Genomic DNA, 14,733 nt, shown 5'->3' with positions numbered 1-14,733 from the left:
GTCTGTTCAAGAGTTAAGTGGGTTTTCTCCCTGGAACAGTAGAAACAGCCTCAGTGGAGAATAGCACAGCACAGTTAAGTTTAACAATAACTTCAACAGGACTTTTATTTGCGTGTGTTGAGGCAAAGGGACAATTCTTTCTTTCTTTCTTTCTTTCTTTCTTTCTTTCTTTCTCAGGGAAATTTGACATTTCAGCTGTGGTCAGAAGAATGAATGGCACCAAAACACAATGACATTTTTTGAAAGAAAAAATACCTGGCTGAGTCTTGGGGACAGATATCACTGTAAAGAAAAAGAACAATAATTAATGTTTGTGGTAAGTACCCTAACAAATACACTCTTCAAAGTAAACCAATTGCATTTTTAACTGAAATATATGACAGATAGCTAAGGCACTAATGTTTTTCTCTGTTAATAAGCTCGATATGGAACAGAGCTCCTTTAGAATATGTATGGTAAAGTGGAAATGCATGCTTTGGTGACTGGTATAAAGCAGGCCAAAGATATGTCAAGTCCAATTAATGTCAATAAGGAACATCTGTATTTAGGCACCCAAGTTACTTAATGCAAACATTTCATAATTATATACTATAGCACACATGGAGCATTATGAGATGTGGTGTCCCAGTGTGAATAATATTCACATTTTTCAGATCAGTCAGCAGTCTTGGTCTGGCTTTGGCTCAGTTTGCCGTCTCCCTGTAAGAGCATTTCTTTAAAATATTGAATTAAGTACAATCCACATTTTTTCTCTTATCTGTGAAATCTTGTGGTTGTGGCTTGACTGTTTTTATAAAATGAAAGATCCAAGTGCATATAAAGCTAAGGGTTTTTTTGTTGCTCCCCCCCCCCCCCCACAAGACATCTGTTTTTTTTCTTATGCGCTTTAAGGCTGAGAAGCAAAGGTTCAAGCATTTGAAACATAGTCTGAAAGACTCCATTTTTGACTGGCTCTTCACCTCACTGAGAGACATAGCAATAACGAGGAGACCAATGTTTGAAATAATTTCTTGCATGTGAACTTTTCATTAGATGATCTGTGGATATGGGTGGCTTAGGGCAGGAGACAATAGAGAATGGAATAGAACTTGGTTTTATAGACAATTGTTTATACTCAGGATATCTCAAAGCATATTACAATGTAATGAGTTAGGTACTGGCAGTGCAGCAACTGTTTAAGCAAATGGAGCAGATGTTATGGGCTTGTCTACGCGAACATTTGGTTCGCAGAAAGCTGGGGTGTGAATCTACCCCACACTAGCCTGCAGTGCCCTAACCATCCATGTGGACCCTGCTGCCACACACCAACAGTTGCTTAGTGTGCTTTGATCTAGTCTTTTTTCAAACCGGGGTAGATCAAAGTGTGCTAAGGAACTGATAGTGCACAGCAGCAGGGTCCATGGGGACCCTGCTTGCTGCAAACTAAATGTACATATAAACAAGCCCTATAAGCTCAACAGTAACCCACATATTGCTTTGTACATTATAGCATGTGTTATTGAGTTGGCCAGGATATTGGGATTAACCCATAGGCTTCTGGAACATGCACTTTCAAGAATCACCAGAGACAGAAGGGAAATTGCTCCAGCACCTCATCTAATGGATGCCACCTGCAACAGTGGAGCAATCTCCCCCACTCTTGCATGGTCAGGGGCTTGGAACCAGGACTTACAAGTAAGAAAGGCAAGGATGCTACCAACTGAGCCAGGAACAAAATATAAATCAAGATACAAAATAGTCCAATCAAATACAACCTCACGGAACTTTTGGGGACTACTCAGGTATGGAGAGTGGGGAGGAGCAGCAGGTGAAACAACAATATGAAAATAGATGGTAGATAACTGAGCATCTTTAATTCTGTCTACTAACAGGCTGTGCTTAACAAAATCCAAGAGGAAACAGGTGTCAAGACAAGATTCGAGAGAAATGGAACATATGCTAGTTTTGCCATTTTATAAATGATCTTTCCCAAGCCTTAGTTCGCCAACCTCATTGTCTCCTTCATCCACCCATCTCTAAGATTTCTACAGCCCCATTCCATATGCCTGCCATAATCACTTGGTAACATAAACTAAGCTCCCATCCTCTTCTTTAGCAACTATGGAAGCCCCACCTATTTCAAGAAACATTCAAGCCCAAATACCCACTTACAACATTGTATTTGTTCTCTCTTGACTTGCTTTGTCCTTCTACAGATCTCTTCCACATTCATTTACTATTCAAAACTTCCATCGACTTCAGTGAGATCAGGATCAGCTCTTGAGTGATTAATAAAGTTAATTATTAGTACTGATCAATCACTTCTGCTCATGTCTAGAACAGAGAAGTGCAGAGCCATGTAGGTGTTCTGGACATGAGCTGCTGCTACTTTTCAACTTTGAATCAGTTTACTCATCCTTAAAGATTTGGAGTTTTGGTAAGAAACTATAGATGCAACTGAACCAACTGCTAAATCTGTGCATCTCCAACCCTGCTTTGGGGTGCTCAAAATCCACGTCTGACTCTGTCTGTCATCAGCTCATCTTTGATAAACTTTATCAAATATACATGTTGCCACTTAACACAGACCCAAGAAATCTTGCATTAGTCAAACTGCAAGAATGGGGAGTCCTTGAGAAGCAGATGGTGGGTGGGAGGGGAGAGGTGAGTAAGGCAGGATCTGCAATGTTGAGGTTTTGCACTTACTGAGGTGCATGTATGAAAATGCAGCCCAGACTGGATGGAATGATGGCAGGGGGAGGGGAGGTGTCAAGGAAGAGCACAGAAATCAGTATAATAGGATGTCATGAGTAAATTTTCTAAGTCTTGCCTAAGAAATCTGCTCCCAAATCTTATTAATGACTAATGGGATTTTTGTATCTTCCTTCCATGCACCACTTTGAACATGTACAAATAACAGGATTTGTGTGATTCCCCTCCCACATGCTGCTCCCCCCCACCCCACTAATAAAACTTTTGAAATAAAACAAACTTCACAGTGTGTGAATTCTAATTATAAGCAGACAGGAGAACAGCTTATATCTAGGTTGGCTTGCATCCAGTATCAAGAAAGGGATAACGAGAGTAGAAGTGGCCCCATGCCAGAAGAAAGATATTTTTGACAAATTAAGGGGGAAAAGAGATGGCAAGAAAGACTGCACATCCGACAATACTTTGGAGAGGACAGTAATTGACTGGGGTTGAATGTTGACTGTGTGGCCAAGGCATAGGATTAGGAGTCAGAAGACTTGGGTTCTAGTCCCAGATCTGCCACTGACTTATTGTTTGCCCTTGGTGAAATCCACTCCTCCACAATAGATGGGTAAAGTGTAGTGGTTGAGAGGGGCAAAATTCACCCCTAAGTCCAGTGTTAGGACATGAGGCTGCAGCAGAGCTCCATGAGGATTGAATAGTGATTGCTTGCATGGGTGACAGGGCCCTTGGATCTGCCCAGTCATGCATCATGTGGGTTCCTTCCTGTGCCGACTCCCAATGCGGAGCTAGCAGTACGCAGGGCAAAAGCCCTACTGGATGGCTGTTGTGCCTGCAGTTTCTTTGTACAGTTCCACCATGGGGCTGAAATGTTGCCGGGGGCCATGCATGAACCCTCCACGTGACAATGAATTTCACCCTCTGTGCCACAGTTTCCCATCTGTAAAATAGGAATAATAAGAAGATAGTTACCAATAAGGGGGATTCTGAATTCCAGTGCTTTGGGTGTTCATGACAAGCAAGTAGCATGGAATAAAAAAGTAGGTAAGCTTCAAATCCTATCCAGGTTTCTCTGTGGAAGGTGTGAGTCATGTTACTCACTTCCTGCAAGAGTCTGTTGCAAGCTTTCTGCCAAGGAGGTGGGTTTTTTTTTAAACACCAAATTGCTTTTAAAAGTATCTTTGGGGACCTGCCCTTCCAACTCATTCATCTTCATTTCCAAGAAGGAGACAAACTTCAAACTTCATGTTTCAAAGATGACGTGACATCAAAGGGACTGAATATTAATGCCTTAATTACAGATAATAGCCTGATAAAAAGAAATCACATCTGGGATTTTATTAAACAGGAATTACAACTACATTCAGAAGGATGTAGATTACAGCAACCAGCCTAGCCTCACATATCAAATGAATATTTTTGGCAATAGAGAATAACATTTTTTCTCACTTGTATAATTACAATTTACAACTCCAAATTACTAGCTTCAAAACCGGTAGCTGCACAACTACTCTGAAATTACTCATCATGTTGAGCATTTTTTCACTGGCTTTTAAATTCTTTCTGTACTTGTAGCAGGTTCACAGTGTTTTCTGTTGAAGTAAAATCCCTTTGCAACAATGATAGTTTACTGGCTTGCATCTGTTGAGATCTGTGGGGAGCAGCAGGAGCATTCTCAGATGTGAATTGGTCTCCCAACGGAAGTGAGGGAAGACCTGTTAATTGGGATATTTGAATATGAGAGTCTGGTTCACCACTCCAATAATCCACAATTACACTGGTCTTAGCTCCATGTTTACACTGCGTTACTCCCATTTCACTCTGGTGTAACTCAATTGAAATTGATGGAGACTTCACAAAATACTTTTCATTAGGGAATAATTTTGCACCAGTAGCAAGATAGACTTGATGATCTAATAGACTTTTCCATCTTTAGCTTCTATGATTCACTCTTCACTACAAAACACATCTGGATAAATTGCATAAAGAGAAAGGACAGTAGTCTTTAAAAGAGATTATTCAAACGTCTACATTTAAGCTAAAACTTCATGGCAGATGGAGATTTGGGGCATCATATTTGTAATGGAAAGTTTTACATCAGTCAATGTGTCCAAATGTTAGAATGGACATAATTAGCAAAGCCTCCACCAACTTCCCTCTGGTACCTGGACTCATTCTTTGTGGTTGTGGCCTGTACATTACCGTATCTGACACTCAGGAATCTTCATGGGATGAAGCTTATAGGTGAGCCAGATGGGAGCCTACATCTAATCAAGCCTGTTAGAGCTTGTGCTAAGTCTCCCTTGACTACAATTCACTTTGTTATAATAATAGTATGGGCTTCCATAATGTCTTCCATCCAAAGTTCAGAAACATCCAAGGTTCCAAGGATGTCTTTAGAAACATTGCCTTGCAACTCCCCATGTGTGGGAGGGAAGTATTATTGTCCACATGTTACAGATGGGGAATGTGACGCAGAGCATGGTTAAGGATTGTTTTGCCAAGTGTGAACATGCAACATCGGATGTACACAAACACATCAAGGGACTGACTTGAGAGTAAACATACCTTAGCACATGTGGAATGCTGACTTGAATTCGGAACTCACGTGAGTGCAAAAGTATGCTGGAACCTTTAAAAATATAAGTCTAAGTAATTTAACTGAAGTCCTAGAGAGAATTAGTGAGAGAGCTTGGATAAAACCCAGGACTGGCTCCCAATGCCATGATTTACCCACTAGACCCTGTCTTTTGCATTTTGCAGCATGGGAATGAGCTCCATAATCCATGTTAAGGTAATATAAAAGCATAAGCCACAGATCATAAAGTCAGTAATAGTGCTAGGTGGACAGTTTGGACAGCTATACAGCCCTCTTTAATCTTTGCCCATGACTCTCAATAGGAACACTCTTTGAAGTTTGGAGAAGTGCAGTTAATTTTACACACACACACACCCTCATCCATTTTGGTGCATCCCAATGTATGCACCCAGAAGCAGAAATGCTAGCAGTCCAGGAGAAAAGCAATTCTTGTGCCATTTCCAACTCCAATGAAAGGAGAAGAGTCTAAGTATCACTTATTCTGTGATTTCCAGCCTGATTGCTGCACCAAAGAGGCTTAAATCCTCATGAAAGTCCAAATTGCTGAATCTTTTGAAGTTCATCAGTCACTAATCTGGATCCAACTATAAACACCCTGGGAGTTCTGTTCTGCTTCCTGCCACTTCCTTCTGAAGTGCTATACACACAGTAGCAAAAACAGTTCAGCCAATGAACATTTATGAATAACGTGGTTTTAACTTGCCAGTGAGATCTGACTAATTTTAACCATGTATGAGGATAATTATTACCTACAGCATGTAACAGACCATCATTCTGAACTCAAGGAATCCCTATATATTCTTTCTGTTTGCAAAGCAGCAGAGTTGTTGGGTATATTTCTGGTTTACCAAGAAAATATAAATAGCAACTCTTTAGTGCATTTCTCTTTTTCTTTAAATCTCAATAATTATTTGGGAAGGCCAGATCACCAGCGTAGTTCAGTCCCGAAGTCATCAGCTTTCTGTTTATAGCATGAATGAGACATACACAGCATGACACACAGGTTCACTTTCCTCCAGCAGGTGTATGGCTCCATACATGGGTAGCGTACACCATCTCAAGAATCCAGGAGCATGCAGCATTATTTCCAGTGGAATCAGTTGAGGCATTGCAGTTCCCTGTGAAGTGCACAGGTAAGGGTGTGAGAAATCTCAGTGAATCTGAAATGAGTCCACGTCACTCTAGCTACGTGCGCCTTTGTTTCATCAGCAATGCACTCAGTTTTCCCTTCCTGCTTGTTTCAGTGAAGAAATTCACTTCATATGCACTAATCCAGAGTTTCCTTTATTGTCACAGTGGGATCTTCTCAGCTCTTACAAGCTAAATCAAGTCAGGGGCCAGGTTATTAATTGTATAGAAGACCAAAGACATTCCAGAATGCTACAGCCAGAACATGATGCTGTATTATTAAGTGGTATATGAGTCAGTACTGAATCATGCCCCCAGGTGGCACTAGGGGCACTGTGCTGTTGATGGTAGTGTCTGTCAGGTAAAATATAAAACTGAGTGCCCCTGAACACTAGTGAGAGTTAAAAATCCAGTGGCACTGTTTGCAACAGTAAATGGTTTCAGCCTTCGTAATCCTATTCCCATTCTAATTTGGATAATTACTGTCTGTGTCGATATTCTGCAGTTTCACTTGGATTCTTCATTTCTTATCCTAGGGGCTACTGTAGTCAGCTGCCATGTTCTACTCAGGGCTGGCTGCCTATCAGCAGTGGGTGAAATAATTTCTCTGTATTTTATAGACTCTGTAGAATACATTTGGAAAAGAAGGTGCTATATAGTATAAACACATGATCTTGCCATTAATAGCAGTTAATCTGGAGCGTTATATCTCCCGGAAGCCTAACTGTTTGGAGACAATGCCAGCTCAGGGCTACCTCTGTAGCTTCCTGGTGTACTGGGGGTAGAGATAAGGCAGGATGTAGGCAGACCAGGAGAGGTAGGGAGCATATTGGGGAGAGAGGGGTAATCCCAGGGCAGATGTGAGCTATCCAGTAATTGTACTTTCTTGCAAAGCTCCATAGAGGCTATGAAAGTTGGGCATACAACTTTGGGCAATGCTGACAGCTGGCTACACCCATGCCAGGAGCCTTACTGGACCTCACAAGTTCTTTATAAAGGGGGCATGTGTTCACTACCCGCTGTCCCTTTGCTGGCCTCTGCACTAGGGCAGGGATGAATCTGCTCCTTATGATATCATGACCCTAAGAAATGGTAAAATATAGGAGAATCTGGTGCTCTTACTGCAACTGATTATTTATTAGTTATTATTTAATTGTATAGGCCAGGGATCGGCAACCTTTGGCACGCGGCCCATCAGGGTAAGCCCCTGGCGGGCCGGGCTGGTTTGTTTACGCAGCGTCCGCAGGTTCGACTGATCGCAACTCCCACTGGCTGCAGTTCACTGCTCCAGGCCAATGGGGGCTGCGGGAAGTGGCGCAGGCCAAGGGATGTGCTGGCCACTGGTTCCCACAGCTCCCATTGGCCTGGGAAGGCTAACCATGGCCAGTGGGAGCTGCGATCGGCTGAACCTGTGGACATTGCAGGTAAACAAACGGGCCTGGCCCGCCAGGGGCTTTTCCTGATGGGCCACGTGCTAGAGGTTGCCGATCCCTGGTATAGGCCCACAGTTGTGCTTGGCACTTTTCAGGTATAAAATAAAACAAGGTCCTTGCCTTTAGAAGCTTACAATCTAATTTATATATGTAACACAATGAGTAAAGACGTGTGGTACACTAGGGTAGGAGAACCAACAGGAAATTTCATATAAAGGGGTGCGTATAACTGTTAAATAATGCACTTCATCTGTCTAAAGCCTGTGAGGATCAACAGTCAGCCAAGTGCAGGCTTTATTCTTGCCCAGCTGTTGGCAGCGTTCAGGTATCTCATTACCATGCGATCCACCTGGTTGTGCTGTTGGCCAAGAAGCCTCAGCCTGTGAGATTCTCTGGCAAACAGGAAATAGCTGGTGACTAACATTGTTGCAATCCCATCTCTTCATGATCTGACTCAGCAGTCTCTCGGAAACAGAAGAAATGGACTGTTTCATGTGATGGCCTAACTGAGCTGCTGCTGAAAGAAAACGCATTTTTACCTCCGAGCCAAGGGTGTTGCTGCTAAATGTCAAAGGCTGGTATCAGAGTATGAACCTGCCTTGTCACTCTAAGTTATGGCAGCCCTGCAATGAGCCCCAGAGCTGCCCCAAGATCACCAGGCACTTTGTGCTTTGGGAATCCCCCTCACAATCCAGACCAGCCCTCCTAGATGCCAGGGGCCCTGTGTAAGGTTGACTATGGTTGTCCAGTGCAGTGCCTGAGTGGATAGAATCTGTTTCCTGGCTGGCTAAGAGGCTGTTATAGCCCATCTAAGCCATAAGGGAGAGGAGATTCCCGCTCCAGGTGTCTTGGATTGTTATCACAGCCCCATCACTGACTCACTGTGTGACCTAAGGTAAGTTACTTTCCTTCTTAGTGCCTCAGTTTATCAAGCTGGACAATAGCAATAGGCACCTCACGGGTGCTGAGAGACTGAGTTTAGCAATGTTGTGAAGTGTTTTGAAGTCCCAAGAGAGATGGGACTGAGGAAACACAAAACAAAATGCTTATGTTTTCATGGCGGAGGGGGAAGTGCATAATTATTGTTCTGGGATATTAAAGCAGCCAGGTCCCATGACACTTTTCATAAGAGATGGGGTTTGTCTTGGTGTCCACTCCCCTCTGTGCCCATTCAGTATGCCGAGGGGAGAACACTGAGACTATGGCCCCAACCTCCCCTCCGCAGCCCCCTTCTGCAGAGGCTACTGCTAGTCCTGCAGCATCTTCCCCTCCATGAAGAAGAATCATCCCTGCTCTGGTGCAAAGGCCAGCCAAGGACAGAGGGGAGGCAGCTTGCATCTCTCTTATTTGGGAGCTAGTGTAGGCCTTGGACCCTGTTAGGCTCCCTTAAATTGTGACCCTCTTCAAGAGTCTTTATGTGGCTTTGCAAGTGTGCAGACTCACCATGACACTGTTTGACTCAGAGAGTGCCCCTTCCCTGGAACAGCCCCTGCTCCCTGCATGGCTGAAAGGCCTTGTGTAGGGATTCCCTATCCAAGGGATATTCTGGGGGCAGGGCTGGTCTTTGTGCTTACCCTACAACCTAGGTGCCGCAAAAAGGGCCAATGAATAAAATTCCCTTGAGTGCAAGAAGGCCTGGGTTCACAGCCTTTTCTGTGCCTTTCCCACTTTATCTACCTGCACAGGGACCAGGTGAAAGAGGCAATAGAAATGTAAGCTCTTGTATGCCCCCAAGCAGATAGTTGGGGATGAATTATCTAGCACTGTGCCTCTATGAATCTGCAATAGTTTGTTCTGTCTAGCACTTTACCAGGGCTCTTCCCAGAGAACAGGGGAGGGTTGTTGTTTTTCACACTGATAGATGAAAGCCCCAGCAGATCAGTGGGGAAAAAAACAAATATAGCCCCCTTGCTGCTGTTCAAAAACTAATAAAAGCCCAATCAACCAAAATCACTGCCAATCTCAAATGGGGACGTTCATTGTTTATTTTCAGCACCCATAGGAAGAGTGGCTGGGCCCAGGCAACTCTGCTCACAAGTCCTCATGACCCTTTAACTTTTTAGTGTTAATGAAAGTTGCACCTTTCTGAGTGGGACACCTGGGTTTTGAACAACCTACCCATTTGTTTGAAGTTAGCATTTTCTGAAGTTTACTTACAAGTTAAATTTGACTGAGTCTTCCCACTCCAGCCAGCTTTTGAATAGGTAGAGTTGGTTAGCTATCGAGGCTGGCTGCTGTGTGCAGCGCATTGCAAGATCAGAGAGCTAGATACTGGAAGCAAAATGATTAGGCAGGTTAGAGCAACAGTCTTACAGACTATATCTGAGTAGAGTGATGCGAGCCCCCCCCCCCCCCCACGTCTGGATACTCTCAAGTTGAAGTTTAAATTCCCCTAGTTGATACACACATTTTGAGGGAGGATGATGGGTTTCCTTATCAAAATCTGGACAGAAATGTTGCATCTCACACCCATCTCTGTGCAGTAGTTCAGAGCTTACCGCAGGGTTTTACTGAGAAAGGGAATGTCAGTAAGGACAACAACATTTACCCCCTATTCCTTTTGGAAAGTACCTTGGGGTCTTTAACTTCTATCTGGGCAGCCACCAGAGTGAAGGGAGGATGGAGCTTAGATGAATGTTTGATTGTAGGATGGACACCGCAGGGATAATTTCTTCTGAGACAACCAGTGTGAATTTTAGTGTATTTACTTGTATTTGTGTGTGGGGTTTTTTTCATTCACCTCCATGAACCCTTTAGAGGAGTGAAATAACATGAGATTTGGTCTTACGTTAGCTCTCTTCCTGTGTGGTGGAAATTCCACGAGAAGACTAGATGTTGCTTTAGTTTGTTCCCCCAAATGGCTCACAGTCACAAATACAAATAGAAAAACATTTGGGTTTATTAGAACCAGGCTGCCCAGACCTTCTGTAAAGGAGGGGCCTGACTTCGCTCCTGCTTATCTGACTCTAAATTACTTTAAACCCAATGAAAGTCAATGGAGTTGAAAAAGTGAGATCAGAATCAGGTTCTGAAGGTACACAAGAAAACCAGGGAGGCAAAGTAGAGGCATTGGGAAGAGGGCAAAGCTGCAGGAGAGGAGGACAAGGCAGGGACCCTCTAAAGTCAGATGGAAAATGATTCACACTCTTTTATGCTGGGCTCCCATATGTTTTCCTAGAAAGCTGGTTGCCACCAATAAATGCCAGGAACAATTTAAAAAGCACATTACCTAGTTTGTTTGGGGCGGGGAGGCATGGGAGGGAAGGGAGTTCATAACTCTGAAATGTTCATAATTCTGAACAAAACATTATGGTTGTTCTTTCAAAAGTTTACAACTGAACATTGACATAATACAGCTTTGAAACTTTACTACGTAGAAGAAAAATGCTGCTTTCACTTTATTTTTTAGTAGTTTACATTTAACACAGTACTGTACTGTATTTGCCTTTTGGTGGGGGGCGGGAGGGGAGGTGTCTCTGCTGCTGCCTGATTGTGTACTTCCGGTTCCAAATGAGGTGTGTGGTTGATGGGTTAGTTCGTAACGCCAGTATTCGTAACTCTGAGGTTCTACTGTACTTCCTACCTTCCTAACATTCAGACTGCTGGTCTGGGCAAAATGGATGGAATTTCCCTTTGGCCCAGTTTTCCATTTAGCCAGGGAGCTGAGAGGATTCTGAATTCCACTGCTGACTTGGAACTGCTGAGACTCGCTGTTGGACTTCAGACAAGTCACGTCCCCCACCACCTTGTGCCTTGGGAAACCTGAGTTTTGAGGGGAAAAAATGCAGGAACCACACTGAAAAGCAGACTCTGGATCCGAGCTGAGTTTTTGTGGGTTAACAAATTAAAGCAAGTGGAGGTTTATGCTGTAAGAGCTGCAAAGAGTGGCCTCCAGCTGAGAGGAACTCAGTGCAACTTCTGTTGGATAAGCTAGAGACAGAGCCCTCTTCAGCTCCTCTGGCAGGAATGCTCCTCTCCCATGCACCATGAGAGGTCCTGATTCAAACCTGGGCTGTGATAATGTGAAAGATAAATGCACGCAGAGGGCCTGTTGTCAGCTTGAATCTGCTAATAAGCTATGTTTGGCCACCAGCTGGGTAGACGCTTCTCCCACCTTGTAAATTCCTTGGATGGTAAGGAGTGAGGGGGAAACACTTTCCATTACCAAAGGAGGGGGGAAAAGGACAAGCCGTCCGTTATGCCCAGCTCATTACTAAATAATGTAAATAGGATTTAAACACACTAATTACAACATTATGAGGTTGGCAGTGATTACTGGGTTCTCTTCCCAGCACTTCCACCAACAAGCTGGGTGACCTTCAGCACATTGCATCACCTCTCTGTGCCTCAGTTTCTCCCATCTGGAAAATGATCTTTTCCTTACCTTACCAGCTGAGCTGTGTGAGGCTTAACTAATTAGCATTTATAAAAAGATTGAGCTTCTTAGATGAAATGTGCTTGAGACAGGCAAAACATTTATAATTAAAGCCCTGCAAATCCGCAGATATTCACTTCATCTCCGCAGATATCTGCGGACCATTTTTGCAGATACTGGTCCACTGGCCCACAGCATCTGGCTTGGGCAGCCCGGGGGGTGGGGGAGGTGCAGCACGCTCTGGGCCAGCAGCCAGTGGCTGGGGCTGGGTGGCAGGTCGGAGTCAGGGCTGTCCAGCACCTGCTCGCTGCACTGCTTCCTGTCCAGCAGCTTGGGCCCAGTCGCTGGTGAGCCCCCAGGAGCAGCATGTGATGCGACGCCCCTTCCTCTCAAAACTATGTCCCCATGCTGTCCCTTACCCCCAGTTCTCACCCTTGCAGTGCCTCTCCCCTGCAAGACCCTGCCCTCCCCCACTCGCTCCCTTCCCCCCGTTGCTAGCTCTTGTGAGATGGTTTGCTGCTGCGGGGGTGGATGTGGATGCGGATACAGGTAAAAGATGGCTAGCCCATTGTGGGTTGGATCATGGGTTGATCCTGGTGGATGTGGATCCACATTTTTGTATCCACCCAGGGCTCCATTTATAATTATAAATGAGTCATGCTTGGCTTCATACCATCTTTTATGAAGCAGTTAGACACACTGGGCATAGCTCGTTGTTTGCCCAACGCTTCCATTGCATGATTAATTTCATAAACTAGAGATCACTGAATCGATATTAAACAACCCTTTTCTTGAGTGAAGTACAGGCCTTGTGTGTGTGTGTGTGTGTGTGTGTGTGTGTGTGTGTGTGTGTAATGTAATGAAATGAAATGAAATGAAATGAAGTAATTATGTATGCTAACTAGATTCCTCGAGAAACACCACATATAAAGTTTCCCACCATTCTAATTCTGGTAGCTTTCTTTTTTCCCCCATCCTTAATAATTTGAAAAACAACTAATTATGATCCCTCCAGGCTAAATAACTGCAGTTAGAGATGCACTAGATGAGTGGGTATGGCACGGCAATGGAGAGCATTTTTTGCTTTGCCTATTATATGTATTGTTTTAGGTAATTAACATCCACTTTGTAGTGGCAACACAGACGCCTTGCTGTCTGTACAGCTTCTTGGCTCATATTCTCTAAAATACTCCTGGTGTACTCCTTGAAAAATCATGTAAAGTGTTATATAATTCTCCAGGTTGAAAGCAATTGTGAACATCTAGGTTAAATAGGGTTATATATATGTGTGTGTGTATTTATATATAAAACAAATATTTCAGGTCTTTTCCAAGGTACATTCTGCCCAAGGTCAATTCAACAAAATCCCCTAGACTTTCCTTCTCCAGCAGCTTCTGACTCTGATTTCCATACTTGGGATAATACCATTGCAGGTGTAATGCATTTCAGGTTAGTACTGGTTACTATTTATTACTTATTTAGTGCACACAGTGTGCTCAGTAGTGGACAGTATACCAGGTAAAGACTGTCCCTGCCCTGAACATTTTTTAAGTCAAGCGATAGACAACCAGAAGATGGGTTGAACTTTGAAATCTAGTAACGGGCATAGCTTATTGTTCTTGCCGTTGTTGTTTTTAAAAAACTTGATTTAAGAAGTGTCTCCTTAAGGAGGACTTGAAAGAACTGAGCATACTGGGATAGGAAAGCAGTCTGTGCATACAGGGGAGTGTGGAAAAATGTGCTTCAGCACAAAGGCATTTAAAATCAGAATCATCCTGAAGTGAAGACCTATTTTTAATACTTAGGAACTCCAACTGTATTGTTAGTGGATAATCCTCAGATCTAAATAGCTATGGAGTATTTGTGATTGAAGCTGTTTCTCTGGTACATGCAAAATGTTACAATACTGTATGAATGAAGGATGAATATTTCTTTTGCACTTGTAGATTTTCAAAACCCTTATTAATGTTTGAGCCAGTCGATGATGTCTCCAGGCTAAAGAAAAGTTCAGTTAGAATCACAGTAAAGAGCCCCATCTGAAGAAGTATATCCTGCTAAGTCGTGCACTTGCAAACTCGAATGTACACATAGCTGCTGGTTGGCATCTGCACATAGGCATATCAGCTGCATATGATTCAAATCTGGATTTGTGTGCTTTCATCTGAGGTATGTAAGGGAGCAAACAAAAGGAATTCTAGCCCTGAACAATTTTAGTTTGAATACTGATCTCATTTATACCCTCCCCCCCAATAATTAATAGTATGTGTCAATAAAACTCAGTCTGATAGGGCTATCTAGAGCAAAACATGAGGCGATGCACTGTGCAACTTCAGCCATGACCTGCAACATCCTTCATGATTCCAGCTGTGTGTGGAGGTTGCCAGTTCTAGCCCTTATCCTCAATGAGTGTAGATCAGCATTGCTCTATTGGGTTAGAATCATAGAATATTAGGGTTGGAAGGGACCTCAGGAGGTCATCTAGTCCAACCCCCTGCTCAAAGCAGGAC

At 43.4% G+C, this 14,733-nt stretch overlaps 1 protein-coding gene across 1 annotated transcript in view; it reads left to right on the top strand.

Moving 5' to 3' along the window:
- The first annotated feature begins 245 nt into the window (after positions 1-245).
- Positions 246-14,733, top strand: part of MSX2 (msh homeobox 2) — a 138,144-nt gene continuing 123,656 nt past the window's right edge. The window contains exon 1 of the transcript XR_005584015.1: positions 246-316. The gene's annotated coding sequence lies outside the window, so the exon portion shown is untranslated. The remainder of the gene's footprint in view (positions 317-14,733) is intronic.

Source organism: Mauremys reevesii, linkage group 8, assembly GCF_016161935.1.
Source record: "Mauremys reevesii isolate NIE-2019 linkage group 8, ASM1616193v1, whole genome shotgun sequence".
In the NCBI taxonomy this organism is placed as follows: domain Eukaryota; kingdom Metazoa; phylum Chordata; order Testudines; family Geoemydidae; genus Mauremys; species Mauremys reevesii.
This window is presented reverse-complemented; position numbering and strand designations above follow the sequence as displayed.